Below are 19,641 nucleotides of genomic sequence, written 5' to 3'. Positions count from 1 at the left end.
ATGGCAGTGGAGGAGAGAGAGAGAGAGAGAGAGAGAGAGAGAGAGGGAGGAAAAGGCAGAGTGGAAATACACCTGCAACTGATAGTAGGGTCCAATATACCAATATTATATTATATATGTCGCCCAATAAATTGCATACATACACATAAACATAGATTAGTTTTTGCAATGATCCTTTAAAAACACTTGTGACACACATATGTAATGGAGGCGTGATATTTTACCATTTGAGACATTAAACTTTTATTGGAAGAGGAAGAAGAAGAAGAAGAAGGCTTTGCAAGGAAGAAGGAGAAGAAGAAGAGGGCTTTACTTAAAAGAAGGAGAAGAAGAAGAGGGCTTTACTTAAAAGAAGGAGAAGAAGAAGAAGGCTTTACGTGAAAGGAGGAGAAGAAGAAGAGGGCTTTACTTAAAAGAAGGAGAAGAAGAAGAAGGCTTTACGTGAAAGGAGGAGAAGAAGAAGAGGGCTTTATGTGAAAGGAGGAGAAGAAGAAGAGGGCTTTACGTGAAAGGAGGAGAAGAAGAAGAAGAAGGCTTTACGTGAAAGGAGGAGAAGAAGAAGAGGGCTTTACTTAAAAGAAGGAGAAGAAGAAGAGGGCTTTATGTGAAAGAAGGAGAAGAAGAAGAAGAAGGCTTTACTTAAAGGAAGGAGAAGAAGAAGAAGGCTTTACTTAAAAGAAGGAGAAGAAGAAGAGGGCTTTATGTGAAAGGAGGAGAAGAAGAAGAGGGCTTTACGTGAAAGGAAGAGAAGAAGAAGAGGGCTTGACATGAAAGGAGGAGAAGAAGAAGAGGGCTTTACTTAAAAGAAGGAGAAGAAGAAGAAGGCTTTACTTAAAAGAAGGAGAAGAAGAAGAAGGCTTTACTTAAAAGAAAGAGAAGAAGAAGAAGAGGGCTTTATGTGAAAGGAGGAGAAGAAGAAGAGGGCTTTATGTGAAAGGAGGAGAAGAAGAAGAAGAAGGCTTTATGTGAAAGGAGGAGAAGAAGAAGAGGGCTTTACTTAAAAGAAGGAGAAGAAGAAGAAGGCTTTACTTAAAAGAAGGAGAAGAAGAAGAGGGCTTTACTTAAAAGAAGGAGAAGAAGAAGAAGGCTTTACTTAAAAGAAGGAGAAGAAGAAGAGGGCTTTATGTGAAAGGAGGAGAAGAAGAAGAGGGCTTTATGTGAAAGGAGGAGAAGAAGAAGAGGGCTTTATGTGAAAGGAGGAGAAGAAGAAGAAAGCTTTACTTAAAAGAAGGAGAAGAAGAAGAGGGCTTTACTTAAAAGAAGGAGAAGAAGAAGAGGGCTTTACTTAAAAGAAGGAGAAGAAGAAGAGGGCTTTATGTGAAAGGAAGAGAAGAAGAGGGCTTTACTTAAAAGAAGGAGAAGAAGAAGAAGGCTTTACTTAAAAGAAGGAGAAGAAGAAGAGGGCTTTATGTGAAAGGAGAAGAAGAAGAAGAGGGCTTGACATGAAAGGAGGAGAAGAAGAAGAGGGCTTTACTTAAAAGAAGGAGAAGAAGAAGAGGACTTTACTTAAAAGAAGGAGAAGAAGAAGAGGGCTTTACTTAAAAGAAGGAGAAGAAGAAGAGGACTTTACTTAAAAGAAGGAGAAGAAGAAGAGGGCTTTACGTGAAAGAAGGAGAAGAAGAAGAGGGCTATACGTGAAAGGAGAAGAAGAAGAAGAGGGCTTTATGTGAAAGGAGAAGAAGAAGAGGGCTTTATGTGAAAGGAGAGAAAAACAAGATAAACAAGGACATAATGAACAAGACAATACAAATAAGAAGTGCATATGATTATTAAATGACATCAATGCACTGAAACACTAAACTTCACTTAGAATTTAATAACCAGACTAAACTAACCATAACTAACTAAACAACAACAACAAAAAAAAGTATGTATGGCCGATATCAATATAACTGACATAGAGCAGATGACATTTTTAAACAGTAAGGTCAATGCATGTTTGTGAATTGGGGAATCTGTTATACATGAATTGGGTCTGTGGGATATTGCATTCTTGATATCTTACAGTCTGTTGTCTTTGTGTTGCTGCAGGTCTTTGAGGAGTTGCTTCTAGACGCAGACTGGAGCGTGAATGCAGGCAGCTGGATGTGGCTGTCCTGCAGTTCATTTTTCCAGCAGTTTTTCCACTGCTACTGCCCCGTGGGCTTCGGCCGACGCACCGACCCCAACGGGGACTTCATCAGGTGGGTACCTTTCCTGGCATCGCTGATGCCCTCCTCCACCTCCCATGGATGGCATCCTTCTTCCCTCCCTCTCTCTCTCTCTCTCACTCTCTCTCTCTGGAAGTACACACATGCAAGGAAACGTAGGAGCACAGAGAGAGAGCAGGAAGGGCTGCAGATATGTTGCCATGGATACGCATCAGTACACACACACATTAATGCAGGTTCAGTGTGTCAAAGCAGCTTGTTTTTAGGCAGGTAACAGTTAGAGTCAGCTGTAGTAACGATCAGGAAGAGATAAGAAGCACTCACACACCAACACACGAACACACATCACACACACACAGAGCCACAGGTTTAAAATTCAGACTAAAACAGGGAGGAGAGATGGAGGGATGAAGGGAGACTTCCAGATCTCTGGGTAAGTGAATGAAAGATAATCGTTCCTCCTCTCCTCTTCTTGCTTTTTGCCCATCAGTCAAATTTGTTTTTTTATTCTGTTAGAACTTCAGCACTGTAGTTTTTTGGAATCATGTTTTATTTATCAGTATATATATCAAGTCTTTGCGTTATTATTTGTGAATGTGTGTTTGGTGATTGTGTACGCGGGCGTGTCTGTAGTTTATATATATTTATATATATAACTGTTGCCACCAGATCAATTGTTACTGAAAAGGCGTAAAATTCTTTGTTCTCTTTCTCTGGATCTGCCTCTGTGTTTGTTGTCTTGGCTCATCTGTTTTTTGGTGGATTGGGGAGAAAGTTCAGCTATCCCTCTCCCCTTCGTAGATTGTAGCTGATTGTTTTTAAAGATGACTGGCCGTTCTCACATCCCTCCATCCCTCCATCCCTCCATCCCTCCATCCCTCCTGCCTCGGATGGAAGTCGGGGATTGTGTTGAGAAACTGGTGGCCATTTGTTTTTGTTTTTTTTTTATACTCACCTGTGTAACCCTGAGGGACGGGGACTTTGCTCACGCCCCAGCAGCACCCTCTGGGCGGGTTTGTAACTTGGTAGCGTCTCATTTCGTCAAAAGGGATTTTGATCACTTGGTAGGGAAATGCAAACACCGTGCCTGCATTCGTTAGGTAGAGGACCATGAAACATTCCCCGGAGGGTAGCGATGAGAGGCGTTGGCCCAGCTGTAGCTCTGCCGTCGCGGTGATGCACAGTTCGGCGCAGGTACTCGTGATCTGCGTCGTGCCACGCGAGCCGGTCCAGTCGCTGGGCAACGCCGCTCATCCAGCACTTTGTGAAATGTTCAGTGGCGTTCTGCTTACGTGAATGCAGCCCTGCTGGTTCAGGTGGACCTGGAGCGGTGGCTGGTTAATACAAGCTGTGACACACACACACACACACACACACACACACACACACACACACACACACACACACACACACACACACACACACACACACTAAGGCTGCTCAATTAATCGAAATTTGATGATGTGATTAAGATTCAGGGGCCAAATGATCTCAAAACTACTAAAATCGAGGGGAAATGTTTTTTAATAATAATGAGATAGCAATCAATAACAAAGGTTTTATTTTGAAAAGCTTAGACAGGAAGCTGCAGCTGCAGCTCCTTTAGTTTGACAGAAGCTGAAACACAGTGAAAAGTTTTAACTGTAGAAGGAAGGAAAGGAGGAAAGGAAAGGAGGGAGGGAGGAAAGAAAGAGAAGGAGGGAGGGAGGAAAGAAGGAAGGGAGGAAGGAATAAGGAAGGAAGGAAGAAGGAAAGAAAGGAGGGAAGAAAGGGGGATGGAGGAAGTACAGACAGAAGGAAGGAAGAAGAAGAATAAGACGGGGTCAATTTGACCCGGGAGGACAACATGAGGGTTAATAATCGTGATTTCATTTATTCCATAATTGAGCAGCCCTAACACACACACACACACACACACACTCAGAGACAGACAATCATTATGGACACTGACGCACATGAGCCAGACACGATAATCAACAAGTGCAAATCCACTGTCATAAAATTACAGTAAAACAATCCAATGTGAGATGTAGCATTGTATCCGAGCTCGCCACCCACTTCCCCTCGCTGCACGTCCTCTTTGTCAAACACAACAGCATCAATATAATTTACATGTACACACACACACAGTCTGAGTCACACACACACACACACACACACACACACACACACACACACACACACACACACACACACACACACACACACACACACAGTCTGAGTCACACACACACACACACACACACACACACACACAGTCTGAGTCACACACACTAACCACCCGTTGTCCTCTGTGGGACTACTTGTTACTGGCAGGTTGCTTTTCTTCCTGGCAAAAGGGTTAGGGTCCCTTTTGGTGAAATGAGGGGGCCCCCTAGTGGGCCAGCCCAGAGTGTGGAGCTGTGACTGTGAGAGGGGACAATCAGCAAGAGGGACCGCGGGCCCGCTGACCACTCAAGAGACAACCGCCACAGTCTGAAGGACTGGGGGAGCAGGCACGAGCTCTTTTCTCAGTCCACCACTGTCTGATCATGGGGAGGGGGGGAGGGAGGGAGGGAGGGAGGAGGGGGCGGGGGGAAGGGGAAGGGGGTCCGGAGTGGTGAGGTATAATGGAAGACTTCTGTCATCGACTAGAAACTAGAATTGTGTAAGTTAAAGTAGACATTTAAGTCCCTTTTTTTCCAGACTGACATGAGCTGAGGACACAGGGATGTGGATGCTGAGCTCTGGGGAGAATTAACTCTGTAAATATTGAGGTGTTGGAGAGGTGGGGAGTGGGAGTGGAGGGGTGGGGGGGTGGGGGTGGGGTATAAGCTACTGCTGCCATCATGGCCGAAGAGGGAATATATGACAAAAAGTAGATTTTTCAAAAATGTCTTTATAAGGTGAGAAAGAAAGACAAGAAGATGAGATTTCTCGATGGCAGAACTGTTCCACTATACACCCGCTCTGGTCAGGGTTGGGTGGGGGGGTGATGGGGGGGTTGGGGTCGGGTGGGCTGCGGGTGGGGTTGGGTGGGAGGTCAATGCACTCTGCTTTCTAACCGCGTGTTACAGTTAGACGTCTCCTAGCATCATCAACACCAATCGGCAGCGATCCCTCTCCCTCTCTAGCGATGGAGGCGGTCTCCGTAGCAACCGGAGAGTGTGTGTGTGTGTGTGTGTGTGCGTGTGTGCCGGTCCTCAAGGGCCGCACCACCACCACCACCACCGCCACTGCCACCGCCACCCCTGCCCCCCTCCCCCACCCCCCTCTCCTTGCCCTCTCTCTCTCTTTGCCTCTCAAGCACTGCACTTTTCCACTTGCCCCCCCCTCCTCCCCTCCCTCCCACTTCCTCCCCCCCACTACTTCCTCTGTCCGGTCTGTCTCCCCTCCTCGGACTGGTTGGTAAGGTCGGACCAAGTGCAGTAGGTAGGTGGCCTCTCTTTGTCACATGGAGCAAATCCACGACAGCACAGGGACCCTTAAAAAAAAAACAAAAAAAAGAAAAACCCAACTCTAGGAAGTGGGACTGGTACTGTGAGATGTTGAATCTATCTCCACGTTGTTGCAGGTAGTGTTTTTATTGGCTCCAGTCTCTTGGAGGATCATACTTTTTATTTGTCTGTGGTGTGGCTTCTTACACACCAGCTTACTTTAGCAAAAATGTTGTTCACGATTTTTGAATTTTTTTTTAGTCCACGTGCACTGTGTGATGCTAACTCACCTCAGTGCTGGTTAGAGCTCTTTGGACTCACATACTTCTTCTTGACTGTAGCCATAATGTGCAGTGTTGTGGTTTGTTTGTAGCTTTTCATTTTGTAGCATTTATTCCTCCATAATACTTGTAAGCATGAAGTGTTGAAGAACAGCATGCTCGTATGACTTACAGAACATACATGGGCTGTGCATATGTATCATATGTCATGTAGTGCAATGACTATATGATGATTTTCCTAGTATGAACAAACCCCTAAAACACTGTGTTTATATATTATTACAGATTTATGCATAAATGTTGAAGATATTGACACAAAAACCACAAGTTGTACTGCATTATAAATGTCATAATTCAAATAAATACAACTTTTTTTAAACTAATATTTGAAATAATGGAAACATAGCTATTGAATTTTAAGACTTTTAGAAATATTTTCACTGTTTTACTTTAAAATATTAAATTTTTAGACTGTTTAATAACTTATTTCTGTGTCCTTGCATCAATCCCCCTCCCCAGTTTTACTCTGTAACCTTCCACGTGGCGTTGACACAAGCAGGTGTGTCTAATGTCTCCCTGTGCTTCCAGGCGATACTTACCTATCCTCCGAGGTTTTCCCGCCAAGTACATCTACGACCCGTGGAACGCTCCCGAGTCGGTGCAGGCGGCCGCCAAGTGCATAATCGGCGTCCATTACCCGAAGCCCATGGTGCACCACGCGGAGACGAGCCGGCTCAACATCGAGAGGATGAAGCAGATCTACCAGCAGCTCAGCCGATACAGAGGACTGGGTAAGAGCAACAAGACTCAACGCTAGGGGTGGGACGATACACTCGAGATCGAGACGAGACGAGATTTGAACTCTATTTTTAAGAAAACTTCAATGAGGAAATAAATGACTGTTCTTTTATTTAACCCTCCTGTTGTCCTGGAAGGAAGGAAGGAAGGAAGGAAGGAAGGAAGGAAGGGAGGAAGGAAGGAAGGAAGGAAGGAAGGGAGGAAGGAAGGAAGGAAAGCAGGAAGAAGGGAGGGAGGGAGGGAGTGAGGAAGGAAGGAAGGAAGGAAGGAAGGAAAGCAGGAAGAAGGAAGGGAGGGAGGAAGAAGAAAGAAAGGAAGGAAGGGAGGGAGAAAGGAAAAGAGGAAGGAAGGATAGAAAGGAGGGAGGGAGGAAGGAAGGAAGGACAGAGGAAAGAAGGAAGGGAGGAAGGAAGGATGGACAGAAGGGAGGGAGGAAGAAGAAAGAAAGGAAGGAAGGGAGGGAGAAAGGAAAAGAGGAAGGAAGGATGGAAAGGAGGGAGGGAGGAAGGAAGGAAGGAAGGAAGGACAGAGGAAAGAAGGAAGGGAGGAAGGAAGGATGGACAGAAGGAAGGAAGGAAGGATGGACGGAAGGGAGGAAGGAAGGAGGGATGAGAAGCTGCAACAAGGTTAATGATCCACATGTGACATTATAAAAAGAAGACATGACGAGCAGATGAGCGATCAGCAGAAAACCGATAGTCTTTTTTTTTTTTCTTTTTTTTTGCGCCCCTTTATTATAGCTTCGCGAGACAATATTCACTTGGATGAGAAATATCGTCACACCCCTATTGAACACCATCGCTAAAGGATGTAATTCAACACCAACTCATAACTGTGGTTCCCAACACAGAGCAATCAAGATTTTTTTTGGGCAGGACGACGACATTACATTTCCTATTTTTTTCCTCTTCAGGGAATTAAATATCTGCCTCCACTGCGGATTAAATTGTCAAACAAATATGTGTCTATGTTTGTGTGTTTCAGGCCTTTTGGCATCAGTGCCGTCCACCAATGGGAACGGGAACGGGAACGGAGGAATGATGGCTTACTCTCCGGGAGAGCAGCAGCCAGGGACCAACAACAACAACAACTCACATTGTACGTCCATTTTTATTTTATACAACTAACATTGTGAGGTTGTTTTTTCTGGTTGGTGCGGTAATAGTGATGGTGTGTTCATTTTTTTTTTGTAGTGCCTGGAGTGTCAGGAAGCCCCATTGCAAAAAGTAACGGCAGCGGGAGCATCCTACTCAACTTTGACAGTGAAGAACAGTCGAGGCCGAGCGACGTTCGGCAACAGCAACAACACGTGCAACCGCTGCCGCAACAGCAACAGCATGGTCAGTCATCATGTTAGCGTTCTTAAAGTCTGTGTAAAGTCAGAATAAATGTGTTCTGAGTTCGACATACCACAGAAAAGTGTGTTGTTAACCACCCTGCCAAATTTGAATGATTAAAAAATATCGCCAAATATATGAAATTAGGCTTCAAAGTTGTGTAAAAATCAGCCTCTTTCTCTGCTCCCAAACGCTGAAGCCCCGCCCCCTACCAAGTGCCACCTGTCAATCAAAGTCACCACCTCTACCAGAAACATGGACGCTACATCTGAGAGCTTTCTGCTGCTAACGCAACTGCTAACTCAGCGGCTAACTCGGCTGCTAACTGGCTAACTGTAGACTGTAGTAGTAGTAGTAGTGTGTGCTGAATGTATTTCTACCTCTACAGCAGCAGGGGCGGGTTTATGCTAATCACTAAATCCTGAACACAGAAATCTTGAAACACAGTTTGTGAAGCCTAGCTCCACAATTCAAATCTAAATGGTTGAAATGCTTTTTACACCTTTTTTAGAAATACATTTATGACCTATTTAATGTGTTTAGAAGAAAATGTATGAATTCAATTTACACAGTCTTTAAGCCTAAACTATGCAGAAGTCTGAGAAGTGTATTTTGCTGTCTTGATGATGTTTAGTCCACTATTATTATTATTATTATTATTAGTAATAGTAGTAGTAGTATCACTAAATGTTGGATGTGTCTGTTGCAGGATACCACCCAGTGCCAGACGCTAACCAGACCATCACCAGCAGCCGACTCTACCACGAGTTTGCTGTGCCTCAACACCCAGGTTAGAAAACAAACCTGACTCTGACACCGCTGCCTTTTCTTCTACAAGTAAAAAGCTTGAGTAGAAGTTGTATTGTACTTGTGCAGTCCTGAATCGTTGAGCAAGCCTCAGACTTAAAATGTACAATTTCAACTTTTATCCAAACAACATAAACATCAATTTTTTTTTAAATAATGAGATAGCGCTCAATAACAAAGGTTTTATTTTGAAAAGCTTAGACAGGAAGCCACCGCAGCTCCGTTAGTTTGACAGAAGCTGACACACGGTGAAATGTTTTAACTGTAAATAAAAGTGCAGAGTTTCCAGCCTGCGTCAGACGATGCTGAGTTTACTGACTAATGATTAAAAACCAGGATGTGATGTGTGAACTATCGTCATGGTAACTTGCTCAGCACTAATATCTCTGCACATGTTCTGCTGTGTGTTGCGTTAAGTGGCAGATAAAAGGCTGCTGCTGGGAGACAAAATTAATTAAGTTGAATGGACGAAAAATGCAGCATGTTTCTAAAGTTCAAAAAAAAATTGTTTTAATAACATAGACTGTATAAAAGAAATGGACGTAACATCCGTGACGTCATCCATTGGTTTGTGGAATGCTGCTCGGAAGCCAATAGTTTCTAATCTAGGCAGCGCCATCTTGAAAATTTCAGGTGCATGCTGGGAAAAATAAAAACACGGATTCTACTTATATGGGCATGAGGCGGAGCCATGGGCGGAGCGGGGAGGTTGCTATGGTTGCGAGGGCTGGATCTCGAGGACATTGGTCAATCAACCTGTCAATCATGACGTAGCCACGCCCTAATGCATACCCTGCTTTATCGTCACATATAAAATCAGGGAGGCCAAAATGTCCCAAATGAACATCATACTGCATTGAAGAAGGCTTTAAACTAGCGATTGAGACCATAAACACATTTTGAAAACATTTACTGAGGTTAGAAATCAAGTGAGAAGTTGGTGAATTCTCCATTGACTTGTATAGAGACGGTCGCCCCCTGGTGGCCTTTTGATAGAATGCAGTTCTAAGTTACTTCCGCGTTGGCCTCATTTCAGAGGAAAAAAACAATTTAAACATCAAAACAAATACAACTAAATAAAATAAAGACAGCATAATTATTGTACCAGGCGCCTTTCATTGGCAGTGTTGCAGTAAAAAGAGTGATATTATAATGAGAGCTCGTGCTGCAGGCTTAGACATGTAAACTGGGATCCTCTTCATACTGTACGAGGCAATCAACCGGCTGTGTAAACTGAGATTATTATTCATAAACGAAATGTCTCACGCTGTTATTTCAAGTACAATTCCTGGAATTTATAAGCGAGGCGGGTCAGTAATCAAACTTGACAACACATCATCTCTGATTACTACTCTCATGTTCTTGTTCTTTGTTTCCAGATGATAACAAAGGTTTGTCTTGTCTTTTTGAACTTTCAGGACTCCTCCTGCACAACAGAAGCAGCATCACAGGAAAACGGGAACGCGAGTCGGAACGTGAAGGGTCGGGAGAGGAAGATCCGTCGTCCTGCTCTGTTCATAAGATGCAGAGGTCAGTTTTTTTTTGTTTTGTTTTTGATCAATGAATCCCAAAAAAAAAGACACAAACCCAAAAATGTGTTACTGCGTCTCTTAAATCAGGAGAGTCAAACTCATTCAAGGGCCACAAATACAACGGTTTGATCTCATCTGAGCCAGATCAGTAAAAATATGGAAGGAAGGAAGGAAGGAAGGAAGGAAAAGTAGACAGGAAAGAAAGATGGAAGGAAGGGAGAAATAAAGGGAGTAAGGAAGGAAGGAAGGAAGAGAGGGATGGAGGAAGGAAGGAAGAGAGGGAGAGAGGAAGGAAGGAAGGAAAAGTAGACAGGAAGGAAAGATGGAAGTAAGAGAGGGAGGGAGGGAGGAAGGAAGGAAGGAAGGAAGGAAGGAAAAGTAGACAGAAAGGAAAGATGGAAGAAAGGAAAGAAGAGAGGGAGTAAGGACAGATGGAAGGAAGGAAGGAAAATATGACAGGAAAGAAAGAAAAGTTCAATGTTGAAACATGTCACTCAGAGAAGAATAATTATTGTGACTCATCGAAGTGTTTTAACAGCGTTGGAGTAAAAACACACTTCCGGCTTCAACTACACAGATAATACCTGTTAGTAGGATCCATGTTGGTTTTACTCATTTTCCTGTTCTCACATATAGTCTGACATCAACCACCTGTGCACACTGTAAACTAACCCAAAACATATGATGACCGAAGATGCATGCATGAAACTGTTAAGGGCACCACACCTGCTGCAGCAGTCACCTAGCAACCGTAGCACCCAGGGGTGAGGCAAGATGACTGATACAGCGCGTCTGTACATTCCTGAACTGTTACTGCCGTTAAGTACCGTGAAAATATTAATTAATTGTGTTTGTAAGACCAGCTTACAGCGCACACCCTCGGACCGTTTCCTGTTCTGACATCAGCCAGTTGTGCACACTGTAAACAAACCCAAAACATATGATGACCAAAGATGCACCCATGAAACTCGTAAGGGCGCCACACCTGCTGCAGCAGTCACCTAGCAACCGTAGCACCCAGGGGTGAGGCAAAATGGCGCAAAATGGCCGATACCGTGTGCCTGTACATTCCTGAACTGTTACTGTAGTTTCGATTTTTTGGGACAATATTATAGAGATGACTATCGGTGCTTTCACAACATATATATATATATATATATATATATATATATATATATATATATATATATATATATATATATATATATATATATATATATAGTGCATAAAGGCAGATAATAAAGCAGTCTGTTAAGCTCAGAAAATTTAATTTTTAAAAAGCAGGAAGCATCAACCACCTGCAGATACTGACAACTAACCCAATGAACACATATAATGACCAAAGATGCATCCATGAAACTCTTAAGGGCACCACACCTGCTGCAGCAGTCACCTAGCAACCGTAGCACCCAGGGGTGAGGCTAGATGACCGCATGTCTGTACATTCCTGAACTGTTACTGCCGTTAAGTACCGTGAAAATATTAATTAATTATGTTTGTAAGACCAGCTTACAGCGCACACCCTCGGACCGTTTCCTGTTCTGACATCAGCCACTTGTGCACACTGTAAACAAACCCAAAACATCAAACAGCAGTCACCTAGCAACCGTAGCACCCAGGGGTGAGGCAAAATGACCGATACCGCGTGCCTGTACATTCCTGAACTGTTACTGTAGTTTTGGGACAATATTATAGAGATGACTATCGGTGCTTTCACAAAGGCATATATCATATACCTTCCTTCCTTCCTACCGTCCTTCTTTCCTCCGTCCTTCCTTCCTTTCCTTCCCCCCTTCCTTTTTTCCTTTCCTCTCTCCCTCCTTCCTTCCTTCCTTCTTTCCCTCCTTCCTTTTTTTATCTCCATTTCCAGAAAATATTACAATATCATCATCATCCTCATTATACCATGTAATATTACAGTGATGGAGGAGTTCATTCACCCACACCTGCCTCCTGCATAGCAACCGCCTGCATAGCAACCGCCACACATTACAGACATAAGCAACACAGTCCACACAGTCCCGTGGGGCGAATGGAATAAAATGGCTTTACCCTTTACGTTGAGGAATAAGACATGACACACATCAACCCACCGTGTCACCGTGTCATCACCCACTTTACCTTGTCACCTCACCTGTTGTCACCCACCTTCCTTCCTTCCTTCCTTCCTTCCTTTCCTCTCTTCTTTTCTTCCTTTTTTTCCCTTCCTTCCTTCTTTCCCTCTTTCCTTTTCTTCTTTCCGTCCTTCCTTCCCTCCTTTCCTTCCTCCCTTCCTTATTTACTTTCCTCTCTCCTTTTCTTCCTTCCTTCCTTCCTTTCCCCCCTCCTTTCCTTCCTTCCTTCCTTCTTTCCTTTCCTCCCTCCTTTTCTTCTTTCCTTCCTTCCCTTCCTTCCTTCTGTCCTTCTATCCTCCGTCCTTCCTTCCTTTCCTTCCCCCTTTCCTTCCTTCCTTCCGTCCTTCTTTCCTCCCTCCTTTTCTTCTTTCCTTCCTCCCTTCCTTCCTTCCTTCCTTCCTTCCTTCCTTCCCTCCTTCCTTCCCTTTATATGGTTTTATCTCCATTTCCAGAAAATATTACAATATCATCATCATCCTCATTATACCATGTAACATTACAGTGATGGAGGAGTTCATTCACCCACACCTGCCTCCTGCATAGCAACCGCCTGCATAGCAACCGCCACACATTATGCATTGTGTACAGTCCACACAGTCCCGTGGGGCGAATGGAATAAAATGGCTTTACCCTTTACGTTGAGGAATAAGACATGACACACATCAACCCCCACCGTGTCACCGTGTCATCACCCACTTCAGCCCCATCCGTGCTCCCATAGAAACCCACCCAGGCGTTGTAGGTGTTGTGATGCAGCTGGTGTATGTGTCTGACCCTTTTATTCCTCGTGATGAATTATAAATATGATTATCTGGAGGCTTGTTTTCAGTCTCCACAGAGCATGTAAATCCATAACGGAGAGAGAGAGAGAGAGAGAGAGAGAGAGAGAGAGAGAGAGAGCACACTGTTGGCATGATGACAAGTGTTTGTTGTTTGGATGCGTCACGTTGTCTTTTTGGACGGGGGAGAATACCGACTACAAATGGGAGAGGCTATTTTTAGATCTTCTTCCCGAGGTCTCTCCCAAAAGTCAATACACAAATTACACGCAGGGTTTGTAATCTATGTAAATGTCACGCTTTTATTGTGAAGTTGCCACGCTCCCTGTAAACAAACCAGCTGGCTCCCAACTGCCGTCTGTTTTGACTGTTCCTTCCTTCCTTTCCTTCCTTCTTTCCTTCCTTCCTTCCTTCCTTCCTTCCTTCCTTCCTTTCTCCCTTCCTTTCCTTCCCCCTTCCTTCTTTCCTTTCCTCTCTCCCTCCTCCCTTCCTTTCTCCCTTCCTCCCTCCCTCCTTCCTTTCTTTCCTCCCTTCCTTTCTCCCTCCCTCGTTCCTTCTTTCCTCCCTCCCTCCTACCTTCCTTCCTTTCTTCCTCCCTCCCTCCTTTCTTCCTTTCTCCCTCCCTCCTTTTCTTCTTTCCTTCCTTTCCTTCCTTTCTCCCTCCCTCCCTCCTTCCTTTCTTTCCTCCCTTCCTTTCTCCCTCCCTCGTTCCTTCTTTCCTCCCTCCCTCCTACCTTCTTTCCTTCCTTTCTCCCTCCCTCCCTCCTTTCTTCCTTTCCTCCCTTCCTTTCTCCCTCCTTCCCTCCCTCCCTCCTACCTTCCTCCCTTCCTTCCTTCCTTTCTCCCTTCCTTCTTTCCTTTCCTCCCTTCCTTCCTCCCTCCTTTTCTTATTGTTGTTGTTTGGGCTGTGAAAGTTTTTTTTTCTCTGTAAGTGTTTTATCTTTTCTTCTGCACTAATCTTAAATCTTCTATCATCTGATCTCTCTTTTCCATAACTTTCTATTTCTGTCTCTTTTTTTTTTTTGCAGACTACCCAGAGCGGGAGGAGATGCAACCGTCTGAATGAGTCGCATGAGTCACACCGCCCGGGCCAACAGCAAACGGAGAGGAAATCCCAGCATCGCCACCTGTCCTCGAAATACACACAGATGCAGACGTGATTGCCTCCTCTTCCTCCTCCTCCTCCTCTTCCTCCTCCTCCTCCTCCTCCACCGACACAGCACATCCCAAACTGCTGTGTGTCTTTTCAGTCAGATATTCCTTCGGGTGTTAACACAAAGGTGAAAATGTGATTCATATTTTTTAATTTATTCTTTTTTTTTACATACATATACTGTATATATATATTTTTGGGTCTGATACAACTTCTAGAAGGGCTTTAAAACATTATAGAAAGACTCCATTGACTTCTTCTTATTAGTCACGGATGGACAGACGGACGGACGGACGGACGGACAAGGTGTGACAACCTCAGAGGAACGCGCATTTAAAAAAACGAAACGCCTCGAAACTTACAGCTCGATAAATTATTTATAATAAATCCAAAAAAAAAAAAAAAAAAATACATTATTGTCTTAAAACTGCTGCCACCAGCCACTGAAGCAGCTATAAATGTAATTTCGGGTGTTTCTTTTTTTTTTTTTTTTTTTTTATAAAGCTGCAAATACAACATTGTCTACTCATACAATATAAAACCAAGCTACTTACGTCAGGGTTTACACAGATTACTACTATATACTATAATAATGTGCTACATCTCATAGCATTAGCATTAGCATTAGCATTAAGGAAAGGCAGTTTTATTTATGTAGTGCATTTTCATACACAATGGCTCAACTCAATGTGCTTTACATAAAACATACAATTAACCCCCCCCCCTCTATTCTAGCATCTAGTAAAATGCTAGAATAGCATCTAGTAAAATGCTAGAATAGAGCATTAAATATAAGATTGCAGCATAAATAAAATAATGGTTTGCTTTAAAATCATTAAAAGGACAGAGAGTGCAAATGAAAGATTAAAATGTTTAAAGTGATTTAACCTTCCTGTCGTTCTCCCGGCTCAAATTGACCCCGTCTGTTTTGACTGTTCCTTCTTTCCTTCCTTCCGTCCTTCCTTCCTTCCTTCTGTTCTTCCTCCCTACCTCCTTCTGTCTTTCTTTCCTCTGTCCTTCCTTCCTCTTTTCCTTTCTCCCTCCCTTCCTTCTTTCTCTCCTTCCTTCCTACCCTCCTCCTTTTCTTCCTTCATTCCTCCCTCCCTCCCTCCCTCCTTTCCTTCCTTCCTTCCTTCCTTCCATCTTTCCTTCCTCCCTTCTTCCTTCCTTCCTTGACCCGGGAGGACAACACAAAGGTTAAAAGAGCTCAATCATAAGCACAGGAGAAGAGAAGTAAAAGCTGCTTCATCATGTTTAGTTTGAACTCTGGGCTCGACTATCTGACCTGAATCAGTAGATCTCAGAGCTCTGGGCTCGACTGTCTGACCTGAGTCAGTAGATTTCAGAGCTCTGGGCTCAACTATCTGACCTGAGTCAGTAGATCTCAGAGCTCTGGGCTCAACTATCTGACCTGAGTCAGTAGATCTCAGAGCTCTGGGCTCAACTATCTGACCTGAGTCAGTAGATCTCAGAGCTCTGGGCTCAACTATCTGACCTGAGTCAGTAGATCTCAGAGCTCTACTGGACCTAAACCCTTCAAACTCTCACCACTACATCATCTTAACAGTCTTTACATAGAAAGGAGTTTTATTTATGTCTCATGAAGTTGAGATAAAACGCTTGTAAATAAGCCAAACTCACTTTTTTATCTTTCACGCTGTAGTTTATCTCAACCCCTGATCTCACCAGGTGCAGTGACTCAAAATCGGAAATCTAAAATCACACCTACATGCAAACAACAACAACAGCAGCTGCAGTGTGTCGGCTCATTTCAGGGAAAACATTTGAGTAAACTCTTGGCGTCTGTTTCACTACTTTGCATATAAATCATGCTCCAGCTGATGAGTCACATGACATCCGTCCTCACACACGGGCCGTTCAGCCAATGTGATCACATGATGTATCGGCAGCTAAAAAAATAAAAAAAAAACAACATTTAGAGATTACTACAATACAGTACAGTACGTGCATCTCAGAGATATTAAGGTGTCAGCAGTGTTTGCAGCACTTTTTTAAATAAAGTTGTTTTTTTTTTCAAATAGAAGAAGAAAATAAGAGTTTACAGTGTGTTTCTGTAGAGTAGTCGGAGCACTCTGGCTGTAAAACTGCCTTTTTTCTGAGTGTTTTTTTTTTTTTTTTTGTAAATGTGGCATTATGGGTATTCGTATTTCATCATGGGACATTTTCCATGGTGGAGATATGTAGCGCAACACTTTTTAAAGAAGTAAAACATCCTCAAAAAAAAAACTGTCGAGTCAGCATATTTCAGTTTTTTCGATCCTGTGTTTCCTGCATTTTGCCACTTTTTTAATGTGATAACTATAGATTTAAAAAATGTTGGAGATTCCCTTTAACATCAGTGATAACATGAGCAGGCTCTGTGCTGTATGCTAACTGAGAACTATCGGCGCTTTTTCTTTCTTTTCTTTCCTCTGATCCCTCGCTACGGTTTCACACCTGCGTTCGGACCCGCGGTTCTTTTTGTAGCGCTCGACTCTCGACTCACAGCTGTTGACCATCTGAGTCTTGACGATCCATCTACAACTATTGCTTTTTATTATTTTATTATTATTATTATTAAAATGTTAGTTGACCCTTGTAAAAGTCTGTCACATTTTCACCTCTCTGTTTCCCCCCTTTTTTTCTTTTTTTTTGATGACATCATCGATTCAAATGTCTCAAAAGACTTATCACGCCTTTTTTTTTTTTTTTTTGAAAAAAGTTTGACATTTTGGAGGATCGCTGAGGAAAACATTCAACAACCAAAAAAAAAAACAATGTTGCTGTTAATGTGGGAGAGGAAGTGATGATTGGAGGTCCATCAATCAATCAATCAATCAATCAGTCGTTGGTTCAATGGTTGCAATCTCCTCCTTTTAAAGGGTGTCACATTTTTCTAAGATTTCTTATAAAACCAAAAACTTGCAGAAGTTAAAAAAAAACCATGAATAAAAATAAATAAATCTATCTATATATATATATATATATCTATAAATAAATAAACTGTTGAGACGGGCGACAGCATCGGATCCAATGAGCCTCATTCTGTCCACAAAACAGAAACCAACATTCCTCATGAACCAGTAAACTCTCCTGATGAAGGATTTCTACTACTGTACAAGGAGCTCACACATACACACACACAGACACACACACACACACACACACACACACACACACACACACACACACACACACACACACACACCTTTTTGATTACTTGCAACATTTTGCGACCCTGATTTAAACACCGAAAACCAAAATGGGCAAGAAATCTGATATATATGTGAAAATGATTAAGTTATAAAGTAGTGGAGGGGTGGGGGTGGGGGGTTAGGGTAAGGGGGGGTGTGGGGGGGGGGGGGGATGGGGTCGCAAAATGGGGCCGGTGTTTGAGTTGATGGTGTAAACAGCTTTTTTGGTAAAGATGAAGTTTGGTGTCTTATTTAAAGTTCCTTCTACTTTCCGCTTTCTCCCCCTTTCTTTTTTTTTTTTATCCTGGTGAGAAGAATGAAAAAAATCTAAACTGAACTAGAGAATGTATGATTTCCCTCTACTCCTTCACACCTCTGTAAAAACAAAAAAACACTTTCTATGTGAAACAGACAACAGGAAGTGTCTGGGTTAAATTGAACCATCAGACCATCGGAGCAGAAATAGAAAGAAGAGATAAAGGTCTGGTGATGAAGACTTCTTGTCGCGCCATGATCTGACTGTTCAGTATGAATCATATTCCTGCATAAGCCACACACACACACACACAGACACACACACAGACAGACACACACACAGACAGACAGACACACAGACAGACAGACACACACACCCACATACTCACACACCCACACATAGACAAACAGACAGACACACACACAGACAGACAGACACACACCCACACACACACACAGACAGACAGACACACACACACACACACAGACACACACACACACAGACAGACAGACACACACCCACACACACACACATACTCACACACCCACACATAGACAAACAGACAGACACACACTCACAGACAGACACACACACACACACACACACACATACTCACACACCCACACATAGACAAACAGACAGACACACACTCACAGACAGACACACACACACACACACACACACACAGACAGACAGACAGACACACACACACACACACACACACACACAGACACACACACACACAGACAGACACACACACACACACACACACACAGACAGACAGACAGACCGACAGACAGACAGACAGACACACACACACACAGACAGACACACACACACACACACACACACACACAGACAGACAGACAGACAGACAGACACACACCCACACACACACACACACATACAGACACACACACACACACAGACAGACAGACACACACCCCCACACACACACACACACACACAGACAGACACACACACACAGACACACACACACTCACAGACAGACAGAGACACACACAGACAGACACACACACACACACAGACAGACACACACCCACACACACACTCACACACCTATACAGACACAGCATTCTTTAAGGCTAGACAGTCTGCTTTAAAAAAAAAAAAAAACTCCCCAATCTGCTCTTTTTCTGCTCTTCTTTTTTTTTTTACTCCTCCTTTTTTTTTCTTTATTGAACCTTTTAATTAAAACTGCATTATAATTTAAAATGACTCATGACCAGCTATGTGAAAACTGTAGTGTTGATGGTTAGCAGTTGATTAATGATGAATTAGAGACTCCTGCTGTTTCTATTTGTATATGTATGCATTACTTCCTATTGGCATTGACACACACACACACACACACACACACACAATAAAGAGGAGTCACTTTTAAAAGCACTGAATAAAAAGTGATAAATGAACCAAAATCTATAAAAAAAATTGGGACTTTTAAGTGATGGTCGAACCTCTTCATTCACCATCAGTCTTATTTTTAAAGTTGCAGATTGGTGCTTGTAGATAAGACAGCCGGCTTCTTCTCCTGAGAAAGTTGATGACTCGTGTCTGTGTACAGTACTCGATATTTGTTCATCTGTGATCGTGCTGGCCTTTGCTTCAGGATAGAGGGTCGGCAGCAGGGGGGGGGGGGGTTTAAAGGTTTGGGGGGGCAATAAAAGTATTGTACTGTTTCTGTATTATAATTCTGTATGTTCTCAAGAGGAATTGAACATTGTTAGTTTTTGGTTTTTTTGTAGCTTTTATCACAAGTTTTTATTTTATTTTATTTTATTTTATTGCTTTTTTTTTTCGTTC

General features: G+C 43.1%; 1 pseudogene; it reads left to right on the top strand.

Annotated features, from left to right (window-relative positions):
* The window catches only part of LOC128356785 (cryptochrome-1-like), a 41,850-nt pseudogene extending 27,190 nt beyond the window's left edge, over positions 1-14,660 (top strand).
* Positions 14,661-19,641: the final 4,981 nt, after the last annotated feature.

This window comes from Scomber japonicus, chromosome 4, assembly GCF_027409825.1.
Source record: "Scomber japonicus isolate fScoJap1 chromosome 4, fScoJap1.pri, whole genome shotgun sequence".
NCBI classification, from domain to species: Eukaryota; Metazoa; Chordata; class Actinopteri; order Scombriformes; family Scombridae; genus Scomber; species Scomber japonicus.
This window is presented reverse-complemented; position numbering and strand designations above follow the sequence as displayed.